Below are 14,755 nucleotides of genomic sequence, written 5' to 3'. Positions count from 1 at the left end.
TTGAGATGGAGTCTTGCTCTGTCACCCAGGCTGGAGTGCAGTGGCCGGATCTCAGCTCACTGCAAGCTCTGCCTCCCGGGTTCAGCCATTCTCCTACCTCAGCCTCCCGAGTAGCTGGGACTACAGGCGCCCGCCACCTCGCCCGGCTAGTTTTTTGTATTTTTTAAAGTAGAGACGGGGTTTCACCGTGTTAGCCAGGATGGTCTCAGTCTCCTGACCTCGTGATCCGCCCGTCTCAGCCTCCCAAAGTGCTGGGATTACAGGCTTGAGCCACCGCGCCCGGCCAACACATGCAAGGTGTTAACAACCAGGGAAGCTCACCCGAGCCTTAGTATCCAGGGTTTTTATTGAGGTCGGTCATGTAAGTATGCATCACCCATATGACCAACCTTAGCCACCAGTCTCCAGGCCCCCAGAGATCAAACTGATACAGTGGCCTCAGACAAATAAAAACAGGCATTTATCACAAGTTACATTGTTAGTATAAACTCTGCTCAAACTGATACAGTGTGACCCAAGGCCCCAGACATACAAAAACATTGTTATCAAACAGGATGCTACAAGGGCTAAGGTTTATCTCCCAGAAGGAGTCAAGGACCAGCTCCTTTTTGGAATGTGCAGGGTTTGAGCAATACCAGCCCTCTGAGCTAACTCTTGACTGTTCAGATGTCAATCATTTATTTTACCTAATACACACACAAATCATCTGTTATCACCATGATTTCATAAAAGAAAGATTTAATGCCAAGAAGGTAGGTTGGACATCACAACAGTGTGGGTGGAGGTCTGTGCTCTCCAAGAGAAAACAGTTGGCTTGATGTTGCTGACTATGAAAATGAAGGGACCAGAAGCCACAAGTGTACACCGTGAACCCGACATGGGCTTTTTTTCTTGTTTGTCTGCACAGCTTTGTCTCCAGTCAAGGAAGGGATGAACTGAGAGGCTCAGCCCTGCCTCCGCTCCTGTGCTGGCTCTGAGTCAGATGTCCCTACTCTTGGGCAGGAGCAGGCCCTGCTGGGAATGGGGGGGCATGGTGATGCACCCTCCTCCCTTAAGCATCTAAGCTGTTTGTCCTTGTTTTTGGAACTTGTTACTGTTACAACTTATTCTGCCAAAGAAGGGAGTCTGTTCTTTTTTAGCAAGTGCTCTGGCCTCTGCCCTGCCCCTCGCCCCAGGCTCTGGTCCCTACTAGGCTGACTCTATGACTCTAGGATAGAACAGCTATTTTTTTTTTTTTTTTCTTTTTGAGACAGGGTCTGGTTCCATTGCTCAGGCTGGAGTGCAGTTGTGTGATCATAGCTCACTGTAGTCTCAACCTCCTAGGCTCAATCGATCTTCCCACCTCAGCCTCCTGAGTTGCTGGGACTACAGATGCGTGTCACCATGCTTAGCTAGTTTTTGTATTTTTTGTGGAGATAGGGTTTCCCCATGTTGCTCAGGCTGGTCTCAAACTCTTGGACTCAAGCAATTCTCCTACCTCAGCCTCCCAAAGTGCTGGGATTACAGGCATGAACCTCTGCGCCTGGCCAGAACAGCTATCCTTCTAAGGTCCCAACTCATCCTGCTTTCCTCACCATATATCCTCCACGCATGGAGCTGAGCATTAAAGGCCTAGGTTGCTGGCCTGTGCAGGCTTCAAGGCTTGGAGACAGACAGCCCTGGGTTCCACCATCCACTACCTGAGTGACCTTGAGCAAATAACCTAACCTTGCAGATCTCCTTGTTTCTCAAGTGGGTCTAATGATAAAGCTTTGGGGAATTAGTGAGTGGGTAACAGCCCAGGGCCTGGCGCCCAGTTTGATTCCATTGATTAGTAGCTGTGAGGATGATGAATCATGTAGTTTCAGGTGCAAAGCATGGGAGCAAACAGAATCCTTGTGATGAGTGCAGTAGGTGCTGTGATACATCCAGCTGCCTTGGAACTGGGTGCTGAGAAGTCAGGGGGGTTCTGGGGCTTCAAGACTTCTGGGGAGGGGGCACAACTCATGCACATGACAAGAGGAGAGCTGGTGGGGCTTTGGGGTCATGAGGACTGAGGGGCTGGTTCACCGTGGGGTCTTTGCATGTACATTCTCTCTGTCCGGAGACCTCTTCCTTCCATTTTCTACACCTCCCCTGGCTAATCCCATTTATCTCTGGATTGTCCATTTAGACCTCAACTAACCCCTTCATTCCCTGACTCCCCTCCTCTGGGTCCCCTTTGAGCCCCATGCTTAGTTGTAATAATAATCTGCCATTTATTGCACCAGGGATAATGCAGGGGGCATTACCTCATATGTTATCTCCTTTGACTCTCTCAATATTTAGAGAGTTCGTTGTGGCTTTATTTTTCTGATTTTACAGAAGAAGAAACAGACACACAGAAGTGAAGCAAGTGGCTCAACCGCCCTCCCTCACTCTGTACAGTGGTTGTCTGTGTGCAATTTCATCTGTGCCCTGAACGATGAACTTCCTGAGAGCAAGGAAGTTTGTTCACTGTTTAGCCCCAGATATAGTATGGGCTCAGTAGATGGGAGCCCTCCACCAGTCCTTGCTGAATGAATGAATGAATGAATGAATGAGTAGATGAATGTTTGTAAAGTGGCAATGCAAGCTTGGGATACCATGGACCATGGACAATAAACAAATATTCGTACCTGTGATGGGCACAATAATCCCCACCACCCCCCAAATCTTAATCCCTAGAACCCATGAATATGTTATGTTACTTGGCAGAGGGAAAGGAAGGTTGCAGATGGAATGAAAGTTGCTAATCAGCTGACTTTAAATAGGGACATGATCCTGGATTATCTAGGTGGGCCCAAAGTAATCACGGGGGTCATCAAAAGTGGAAGAGGGAGGCAGGAGGGAACAAAAGATATGGCAGTGTGAGAAGGATGTGGCTTGACAGTGTTGCTGGATTTGAAGATAGGGAAAGGGCCACAAAGCCAAGGAAAGCATGCAGCCTCTAGAAACTGGAAAAGGGACAGAAGGGGATTCTTCCCTACAGCTGCCAAAAGAAGGGCAGCCCTGCTGACATCTTGATTTCAGCCCACAGAGAGACCCATTTCAGACTGAGGACCTCCAGAACTGTAGGCAAATATATTTGTGTTGTTTTAAGCCACAAATGTGATTTTTTTTTTTTTTTTGACGGAATTTTGCTCTGTTGCCCAGGCTAGAGTGCAATGGGGCAATCTTGGCTCACTGTAACCTCCTCCTCCTAGGATCAAGCGATTCTCCTGCCTCAGCCTCACAAGTAGCTGGGATTTCAGGCATGCACCACCATGCTCTGCTAATTTTTTTTTTTATTTAGTAGAGACGGGGTTTCACCATGTTAGTCAGGCTGGTCTCGAACTCCTGCCTTCAAGTGATCCGCCCGCCTCTACCTCCCAATGTGCTGGGACTACAGGCGTGAGCCACCACATCCAGCCCACAAATGTGCTTTTTGACAGTTACCATAAAAAAATGAATATAATGCCCTATCCCTGATGCCAAGAATCACATCTGACCCTTAGTGGTCACTTATGACATGATGGTTGAATTGCACTGGAGTATTGCTATAAGCACCCACTTACTATCAGGAAAGATACATAAAAAAAGTGCTTTTAAAAAAGTTTAAAAGCACTTTTGGGGTCTAACTGGGAGGTCTCAAGGTGGGTCAGAATTTGGTCCTGAGACAGAACCAGTAGCTCAGCAGGTTGGGCTGGATGGATCACAGAGAGTGACACCAGGGGCCTTCTAGGGAAGGGAGTCATAGGCTGGTGAGTGAGCAGTGATGCTGGACGAGTAGATGTCAGCATCCTGGGACCACCTATGGCCTCAGGCCTGGGGTCCCTGCATCATCATTAGGGCCACCATGCATTGAGTCTAGACCCCCTGCCAGACAGGATCCTAAGCCCCCCATAACATCAGCCCAACAGCGCATTGTGTAAGCAACATGATGCTGCCTGCCTGCCAGAGGAAAGAACAGCCAGCTGTATTCCTCCACGGTGCCGGACACTGTTCCAAGAGTGGCACATCCTTAACCCATTCAGTCCTCATAACAGCCCCATGTGATGACTCCCATCATTGTCCCCAGTTTACAGATTAGGAAACTGAGGCCTAGAAAGGAAGTCACTTTTCCACTCACATAGCCAGTAATTGGGTCTAAACTAAGGCAGTGTGGGCCCAGGGTCTCTGTTCTTTTTCTTTCTCTTTTTTGACACAGGATCTCCTACTTTCACCCAGGTTGGAGTGCAATGGCGCAATCATATTGCAGCCTTAACCTCTGGGCTTAAGCGATCCTCCCACCTCAGCCTCCGAGAGTGCTGAGATTACCGGCCTGAGCCACCACACTCAGCTGTGGGTCTCTTTTCTTAACTACTATGCTTTACTGCCTCTCTAGATGGAATAATAATTACATCATAATTATGTATCTATTAATATAAAAGTATAATAGTATAACAATTTAATAATTATAGTACCAAAATATGCCATTTTAGCACATTGGTTATTTTGAGCCGAAGTCAACTGACAAGAAGCAGATACAAGAAAAACTCTCTGGCCACCCCCTATTTGCCTAAAAGCAGGATGTAAATGTGTAAAGGTAACTCTTCTTCACTCTCTGCCACGAAGAACAGAAGTTAATCAACATAGACAACTTTGGACCCTTAGCCCAGAGAGGGCAACAGAGGAATCTACAAAACAAACCTGACTCACCCACCCTATCTTCCCTTAGTTTCTCCGTGTATTTACCCTCCCACAACTTGCCTCCCTAGGAGCTCTAAGTCCTTTCACTTTGTCTTGTCACTTCTCTAATAATTTATTGTTCTTTTGTCAACATGCTGCATAAGCCCAAGTTCTAGCCACTCCTTTGAGTTACTCCTCCCTGAGTATTTCCATGTGTGTGCATGATGCACATGTTAATAAACTTCTGCTGGTTTTTTTTCTTGTTAATCTGTCTTTTGTCAGCCTTGTTTACAGGACCCCAGCCAGAAAATCTAGGTGGATGGAAGGAGAAAGAATCTTTCTTTCCTCCCCTACAATACCACCTCCCATTTGGATCAGGCCTTTCTGTTTATGACACATTCTCCTGTTTTCTCTTGTCATCCTCACAGTGGCTGGTTATGATCATGAGTGCCCTTGGCTCACATTTTGGGAAACAGAGTCCAGAAAGGGAGACACCCACCCATCCACCGTCTGAGATGAGGGTGGGATTCCTTCTGGGGTCTCCTGCCTCCAAGTCCAGAGTCGCCCATTCCCACTGGCTGCCCCTGTCTTGTCCTGGTGCATTATTTATGGGCCATTACCCACCTCCTGCAGGCGTCCAGATGCTGCCTGCCAGAGCTGTGACCTCAGTGTCCCCTGGAGAAGATCAATGGCACCATCCCAACCCCCTGCCAGCCCTACACTCTGCTCTCCCCTCCAGTCGCTGCCTCTTTGGGTCTCTGCAGGCTCCTGGTGTGTGGCACAGCCTGTCCCCTGTCCCACCCACCAGAACCACCTTGTGAGCACAGCTTCCTCTTTGCCAAGCCAGCTGACATATTCAGCAGGCTCCCCACTCCCCACTTGCTGAGCAAAGCAAGGGTAGTGGCGAATTCCAAGCTTGCTAGGCCCTCACCCTGACACGTGCAGGGATGGCATGGGGGTGTGGATGGTGTGTGTGTGTGCATGCGGGGGTGTGTGTGTGTGTGTGTGTTATATGTGGGAGGGAGGTTTAAGCACTCATGGTTGAACCTATTTGCATTGCCTCTTCTGGGTCTCGTAACTGAAAGTGTAACCAGCAAGGGTCATTGTCTTCTTCCTTGTCGCCCAGGGGGGTGGGAAGAGGTGCTTAGATCTAGAGTTAAGGTTGGGAACAGGGCCCCTGAGGACCCTGGGATCCCACAGCTTTGGAGCTGTGTGACGTTGAGCAAATTGCTGAATCTCTCTGAGCATTATTTTCCTTCTCTTTAACTACATCATTGAATCATGATGAAGATTAAATGAGAGTGCACAGAACACAGTCAGCACAGAGCCTGAGGGACAGCAAACACTGAAAATGAGCTTTTGACGGTGCATGCGTTTGGATCACAAACTCCTGGAAGAAAGAGCACGAGGAGAGGAGAAGCCCAGGGTTCCACAGGCAGAATTCACTGGGTTTTAGGCAGGAGTTGGGTCATCTTCACCTCAGTTTCCATGTCTATAAAATGGGCAATAGTTGAGTCGAGCAGTTGCTTAAAACCATGGCTAACATTATGGAATTCTAGAAAATAAAAGTGAAAACCCCAGGTCATCGCCAAAGTTTCCCCTTCTTGAACACTTCCCTCCCTTTCCCTCAGATTTGAAGGCATTTGGCAAGTGTTAGCACATAAAGCCGAAGGACAGGCATCTTGGTTTCTCCTCCCTGCTTTAAAGCCCCTGGTTGAAGGTCTCAGAATCATCTGGAGACCTTGTGACTCACAAAGCCCCTGAGTCCTGACCCCGGGACCCTGGTTGGTTGGGGACGAGGGCACCAAAGCATCTGTGTCCTTAATAAGTTTCCCAAGTGAGTCCAAAGCAGGTGGCCACTGTGAGAAACTAGAGACCAAGAGCTCTGTTGGGGATTGTCCAGGGACCCCTGGGAAGAGTCCTGGACTTCCAGAGTCCTGTCTCCAGGCTCCTTCTCCTCCATCCTAAGACCCTGAGAATTAAAGGAACGAGCTTTCCCAGACCTCACCATCTCTCACTTCCTCCTATTGAGCATTATTGATCTCTGTATTTTGATCAATTTCCAATCACCATAACTATTCTTGGATCCAGATCAATTGACGTTGGTTCTGCAGATGCCTCACCCTGGAGGCACAGGTAAGTGAAGCTGGATCTACATCAAAGTCTTCCCCAGACTAGTGAGCACAACTTGAAAAGTCTGCTGTTCGGGCGATGAGACAGCTGAGATAACAGTGTGATCAGTGTCCAGGAAGCCACAAGCCCCAAGTGCCAGCATTTCGTCATTGCATCCTGCGCCTGGTTGGGCTAGTGGGTGCCTGGTAAATAGGAGGCAGAGGAGGGGAATAGTACTGCAGCAATAGCTAACTGGTTTACCAGGAGCAACCCCCCACCTTTTATTTTTTCTTAATAGATTCTGGAGGCTGGCTTTGTCTGCTTTAAATCTCATTGTATGGCCAGGCATGGTGGCTCATGCCTGTAATCCCAGCACTTTGGGAGGCCGAGGCAGGTAGATCACAAGGTCAGGAGATCGAGACCATCCTGGCTAACACGGTGAAACCCCATCTCTACTAAAAATACAAAAAATTAGCCGGGCGTGGTGGCAGGCGCCTGTAGTCCCAGCTACTAGGGAGGCTGAGGCAGCAGAATGGCCTGAACCCAGGAGGCGGAGCTTGCAGTGAGCCGAGATCGCCCCACTGTACTGCAGCCTGGGTGACAGAGCGAGACTCCTCCTTAAAAAAAAAAAAAAGAAAAAGAAAAAGAAATCTCGTTGTATGATTTCTTTCCTGTAGTGAATCAGCAAGAGTCTAAGGTGTTAAGTGATTTCAGTGACCTTCGCCACATTCAATGCCCTCTTAATCCAGAATCAACTGTGCCCCTTGTGAACACACACCTGCCCTTCTTCCATCTCATTCTTCATAGGAACAAGCACAATCATCAGCAAGCCTCAAAGGCTCACCATGGACTGCAAATCCATCTGAAAGGTTCTATATAGTTGTCACTACAATCCCATCAAGTAGAAAAGTAGATTATCCCCATTTTACAGATGAGAAAACCAAGGCTTAAGGAAGTTAAGACTTAACTTGCTGACAGCCTTACAGCTGGTCAGTGGTGGAGCAAAGACTTGAGCCTGGATCTCCAAGCCCACACCTTTAACTACTCTGCCCAAGAGCCTTTTCATATTGGTAGAAATGCCTGGTTTCATAGGATAGCCCCTCACCCAAGCCCTCTTCTGTACACCCCTTCCCCAGGGCTGCCTTCTAGCTAGCAGTCCTGCAGCCGTTCCCACTTGCAGTGAATGTACTCCATCCCTACTGCCTGGAGTTAATTATCTCAAAAAGACATTTGGAAACTCAGCCCTGCTGAGTCTAATGTGTTCCCTTTTGCTAATTCAATAATCCTGTTTTTCAAAAATGAGTGTGTTTTTTAAACTTGTCATTGGACTGATTACTCAGCAGATATTATCTGATCGTTGTTTTCTTCTTTGAACTCATGCTCATACAAGCCCGATGGATTTCAGAGCGGAGACCTGTGATTTATGACTGGGGTGTCTATTCACCAAGGGCAAGGCCTTGGCTGTCTGTATGCTGAGGCTCAGCAATCAGCCAGGACATAAGAGGGCCAGCCTGAAACCCTGAAAAATATAACCTACCAAATCATGGCAGAAAGCAGCAGCTTGAGCTCCTACTGGTGCATTTGGTTCACCAAATGCTAAGAGTGATTATAACCGGGTGGTGGATTTTAAGGGAATTTTTAGTTTCTTCTTTATACTTGTTTTATTTTCCACTGTTTTTAATTTACAAAGTGTGTATAATTTTAATGACAAAATAAGAATACATTTATTGTGATTAAGGCGGGCATAGTAGCTCATGCCTGTAATCCCAGCACTTTGGAAGGTCAAGGCAGGCAGATTACTTGAGGTCAGGAGTTTGACACCAGCCTGGCCAAAATGGTGAAACCCTGTCTCAACTAAAAATACAAAAAAAAAATTAGCCTGGTATTGTGGTGAGCACCTGTAATTCAAGCTACTCAGGAGGCTGAGGCAGGAGAATCACTTGAACCCGGGAGGCGGAGGTTACAGTGAGCCCAGATCGCGCCACTGCACTTCAGCCTGGGTGAGAGAGCGAGACTTCGTCTCAAACAACACCACCACCACCACCACACACACCAAAAAAACATTTATTGTGATTAAAAATAAAGTTAATTCAATAAGATAAATGTGATCCTTTAGGCAAAGCCTCAGGTAAGTCCGGCTTTTATGAACTTGTTAAAGCCGCTCCCAGAAGCAGACCCCTCTGAAAATGAGCAGAACTCGATGTGAAAAGAGAAAACAAGACCAAGGCTATTAATTATGTTCACATATTTCTAAAAACAGAATGAAACTTGAGCTTTTAAAATGGAAACTTTATCGTTTGTTAAATCTTAGATGTCACTTTTGTTTACCCTCAGGCATGACTTACATAACTTTGCAAGTAGACTGTAGGGTGGATCTGTTTGTGTGTTTTTCATTCAACAAACACGGATTGAGCTTCGCCCTATACAAGTCAGTATTCTAGGCTTAAAGGATTCGAGAAGGAATGAGGATGGAGCCTCAGGATTGAGCACCTCCTAGTCTAGCGGGAGACAGTTATGCCAACAGTTACACAATTTGACAAGTGCTCTAGGAGTGCAATGGGGAAGCCCAAAAGAGGCGATCTTCGCTCTGCCTGAAGAACTCAAGGAAGGCTTCACAGAGGAGGTGACTCACACTTAGGAGTTTTCCAGGTAGAGAAGGTGGGGAAGACATTCTGGGCAAAGGGAAGAAGATATACAAAATTACCTGGGGATGATGGTGATAGGAAAAGCTTGTGTCCATGAAATAGCAAGTTGCTGGTTGTGACTACAATTTAGAGTGTATAGCATATGCATCTGTAGATGTTGGTTGGATGGTTAGGAACCTTGAATGATGGACTAAGAGGTTAACTTGAAGATAGGGAGCTATTAAAAGGTTTTAAGCAGGGGAATGGCATGATCAGATTTGCCTTCTAGAATGGCTGCTCAATGGATACATCAACGAAGGTCCACCTGGGAGACAGAAATCACATCATTTATTTGGACAGAGGGAATTCAATGTAAAGAATTATGAACTAGGTCAATCTATCGATCCATCCATCTCCCCATCTATCACATGTCGTTCATTAAAGCTCACTATTTTTTCAGTTTTTTTTTACTTTTATAAATTTAAGGGTACAATTGCAATTTTGTTACATATATAGTTTGTACAGTGGTGACGTCTTGGCTTTTAGTGTATTCATCACTCGAATAACGTACCAGTTATTGTATCCATTTTTTCGTTTAATATGAACTTTACAAATAAATGCAAAAATTTTAAATATACATTTGCTAAGTTTTGACAGATGCCTACACCTGTCTAACTTTCTATTGAAATATGAGACATTACCATCACCTGAAAAAGATCCTTCATGCCCACTCACAGGCAATCCCTGCTTTCACAGAGACCACAACCACGATTCTAGTTTTTTCCACCATAAAGTGGTTTAGTTGAGGTTTCTCAGCCTCAGCACTGCTGACATTGTGGCCCAAATAATTATTGGTTGTTGGGAATTGTCCTGTATGCTATTTAGCCTATCCTAGAACTTCATACAAATGGAAGCCAAACTTTTTTGTTTGGCTTTTTTCACTTAACGTAATGTTGATGAGATTCTTCCATGCTATTTTGTATATCGCTGATTGTTCCTTTTTTTTTTTTTTTTTTTTTTTTGAGATGGAGTCTGGCTCTGTCACCCAGGCTGGAGTGCAGTGGCGTGAACTCGGCTTACTGCAAGTTCCGCCTCCTGGGTTCATGTCATTCTCCTGCCTCAGTCTCCTGAATAGCTGGGACTACAGGCGCCCGCCACCACGCCCAGCTAATTTTTTTTTTTTTTTTTTTTTTTTAGTTTTTAGTAGAGACGGGGTTTCACCTTGTTAGCCAGGATGGTCTCAGTCTCCTGACCTTGTGATCCGCCCGCCTTGGCCTCCCAAAGTGCTGGGATTACAGGCATGAGCCATCACGCCCAGCCTGTCAGTCTTTTCAATTTAGCTTTTCTGGTGAAAGTAACATAGTTTTTTATTGTGGTTTAAATGTGCCTTTCCCTGATGAGTAATGATGTTGAACTCTTTTCTCTATTTGCCATTCATAGATCTTCCTTTGTGAGTCCTTTGTTCAAATCTTTTCCTCATTTTTTACTGGATTTCTTAGACAGGGTCTCACTCTGTCATCTAGGCTGGAGTGCAGTGGCATGAACTTGGCTCACTGCTGCCTCTGCCTCCTGGGATCAAGCAATTCTCCCACCTTAGCCTCCTTAGTAGCTGGGACTACAGGCACACACCACCACGCCTCACCAATTTTTGTATTTTTGGGGGTTTCCTATGTTGGCCAGGCTGGTCTTGAACTCCCGGTCTCAAGTGATCCACCTGCCTTGGCCTTCCAAAGTGCTGGGATTACAGGCATGAGCCACTGTGCTGAATAAAGAGCCTTTTAAGTTTTTAAAGCCTTTTACATTTTATGATTAAGCCTTTGATCCATACATTCCACTTGTTTTTTTTTTCTTAGACAGGGTGTCTCTTTATTACCCAGGCTGGAGTGCAATGGCACAATCATGGCTCAGTGCAACCTCAACCTCCTAAGCTCAAGCAATCCTCCCATCTCAGCTTCCTGAGTAGCTGGGACTACAGGTACGTGCCACATACCAACTAATTTTTAAATTTTTTCGTAGAGGTATGGGCTCACTATATTGCCCAGGCTGGTCTTAAACTCCTGGGCTTAAATGATCCTCCCACTTCAGCCTCCCAAAGTGTTGGGATGACAGGCATGAGACACAGTGCCTGGCCCATATATTCCACTTTCTATGTCCCTCTTGGTTCAAGCCAGATCCAAGAGCATAGGGGCTTCTGGGTCAGGCATTTAGGTGGTGTCTTAGCCAATTTTCTGTTGCTATAACTAAATACCACAGACTGGGTAACTGATGAAGAATAGAGTTTAATTTAGCTCATGGTTCTGGAGGTTGGGAAATCCAAGGGCATAATGGCAGCTTCTGGTGAGGGCTTTGGTACTGCATCATAACATGGCAGAAAAGCGAAAGGCAAGAGAGCATGTGTGAAAGAACTCGCAAGAGCTAGCCAGGCTCATTTTACTACAATCCACTCTTGGGAGAATTAACTCACTCCTGCAATAAAGGCATTAATCTATTCATGATTCATGTGGGCTCCACCCTCATGACCCAATCCCCTCCCAAAGGCCCCACCTCTTAATATTATTATATTGGCAATTAAGTTTCCAACACATGAATTTTCGGGGGATGCATCCAAACCACAGCAGGAGGCATCCATCCTCCCCTCACGCCCGCTGAGCCTCAGAGCTACACAGGTGGCTGTGTCAAGATGTCCTCATTCTGGAGAGACATGAGCATTCACCTGAGTCATCAAGCTGCAGTTACGTGTCCACTCTGAAGGGACAGAGAATTGGTCTGCTCACCATTGACCATCGAACCCAGTTTCTGGCTTCCAGGTCTGGTAAAAAACTAGCTTTTGTCCTAGTCCTTATTAGACCTTGAGAAAGTCTCAGCCCTTATCTGAGCTCCCTGATCTGTAAAAGGAGAGATCTTTGACATGAGGCAGCTCAGCCTAGTGATTAATTGATTAATCGTGAGGCTGTGGGTTCAGACTTCCTGCCTGGTTCAAATCCTGCTCTGTCTCTGCAGCCAGTGCAAATGAACCCATCTTTGTGCTTTGGTTTCCCCATTAGAGAAGTGGGATTAACGACAGGGCCAACTTCGGAGATAAGACTCATATAGCTCTGGCTCACAGCACTCAACAGTCTCTAGCTGGTTCTCTTGCCTGCAGCATGTCCCTCAAATGAACACAACAGCCCTGGGTGGTCAGAACTCTCATTGGCCTCCTTGTACAAGTGAGAAAATCCAAGGTTGAGAACATTAGGGACTATATCCAAAGTCCTAAGTCTTAAAAGTGGCAAAGCTGGGATTGAACTTCAAAGGTTGCGAAGCTCTTGGGGAAAAGAAATCATTGAAAAAAGCTGTGCTGTTATTAGCTCGCATCCTCCCCTCACTCCTTAGGATACCATAGCCAACTGAAAATTAAGCCTAGAAGAATATTTAAGGTTTAATTTCACAGGCAAAAGAAACAAGCCCAGAATCAGAGGAGCTACTGTCTCCCACAGCAAGATGAGGGATGCTCTGGGGATGAGAAGGACCATGGGGGAGCCAGACAGTCTGGGTGGGGACAAACCAAGGCAGAGGCTGCCAGCTGGTGGCCCCAAGTCTGTTGCAATCCAAGGATGCATTTATTTATTTATACAACTTAATTTTTTTTTTACTGTTAATACATTAATCTGCTTTACTCAAAGTTGTTTTTTTTTTTTTTTTGAGAATCGCAAACATTAAACAATCAAGATTTCTGTCTCTCACGTACGTCACATGCACAAGCACACACCAAATCTAGGTATCTGGCTTCTCCTGAAAGCTCAGAAGATTTGGCAACACTGGGTATGCAGCTGACTTTATGAGGCATGAACACCTGGGTCCCCACAGTCCCCACCCCTTGCTGTCCTTTACACCTGACTCACTGATGTCATCCACCTGACCCTGGAAGGCACTGGGTTTTGGACCTCTGACTCTCAGGTTTCAATGCTGCTATTCTCAGCTGGGGGCCTTCTCAGATAGGGTTCTTACCCTGGTGGCCAAGGGTAAAAAGTGAAGGAGCCTGTGAATTTGGATGGGTGTACTAATCATGTGTTTCTGATGTTTTGACATCTGAGAGTTTGCTGGCCCTGGGGAGACTCCTCCTTGCAGGGCCAGCCAATTCCTAGTGATAGTAAATGACTTTCTTAACCTCCAAAGCCTGAACACCACAGTTACCTCCTGCATCAGGTTTTTACACACTGGGCCACTCTTCTCCTGCCCTAATCACCTCCAGACAACTAGAGACGGCCCCTATGCCCTAGTAACCCCTGAAATTATTCAAACTGGCAAATTCTAAGCCTGTGTACCCAGTCTCACCCATTCCTTCCTGCAAAAACCACAACAAAGGCCCTGGCCCAGTTTTCCTCCTGTTTGCTTTGCTTCCTGACCAACCCCATGTTGTCCTGCATGGCATGGTGTGCCTCCTCCTCTGGGATCTGTTGTTGCGGGAAGTCAGGGACCCCAAATGGAGGGACTGGCTGAAGCCGTGGCAGAAGAACATAAGTTGTGAAGATTTCATGGACATTTATCAGTTCCCAAAATTAACACTTTTATAATTTCTTATGCCTGTCTTTACTGTAGTCTCTGAACATAAATTGTGAAGATTTCATGGACATTTATCACTTCCCCAATTAATACTCTTATAATTTCTTATGCCTGTCTTTAATCTCTTAATCCTGTTATCTTTCTAAGTTGAGGATGTATGTCACCTCAGGACCATGTGATGATTGTGTTAACTGTACAAACTGTAAAACATGTGTGTTTGAACAATATGAAATCAGTGCACCCTGAAAAAGAAGAGTAACAGCAATTTTCAGGGAACAAGGAAAGATAACCATAAGATCTGACAGCCTGAGGGGTCAGGCAAAATAGAGCCATGTTTTTCTTCTTGCAGGAAGCGAGCAGGAGAAATATTGCTGACTTCTTTTCCCAGCAAGGAATAACCCTGGGGAAGGAATGCATTCCTGGGGGGAGGTCTAGGAACAGCTGTTCTGGGAGCGTCTGTCTTATGTGGTTGAGATAAGGGATAAAATACGCTCTGGTCTCCTGCAGTGCCCTCAGGCTTACTAGGATTGGGGAATTCCAGCCTGGTAAATTCTAGTCAGACTGGTTGTCTGCTCTTGAACCCTGTTTCCTATTAAGATGTTTATCAAGACAATAAATGCACAGCAGGACATGGACCCTCATCAGTAATTCTAATTCTACCCTTTGCCTTGTGATCTTTTATTGCCTTTGAAGCATGTGATCTCTGTGACCTACTCCCTATTCATACACCCCTCCCCTTTTGAAATCCCTAATAAAAACTTGCTGGTTTTGTGGCTCAAGGTCACCATCATGGTTCTACCAATATGTGATGACACCCCCGGAGGTCCGGC

This window comes from Piliocolobus tephrosceles, chromosome 17, assembly GCF_002776525.5.
Source record: "Piliocolobus tephrosceles isolate RC106 chromosome 17, ASM277652v3, whole genome shotgun sequence".
Lineage (NCBI taxonomy): Eukaryota > Metazoa > Chordata > Mammalia > Primates > Cercopithecidae > Piliocolobus > Piliocolobus tephrosceles.
The sequence above is the reverse complement of the archived record's forward strand: the minus strand, read 5'-3'. Positions refer to the sequence as shown.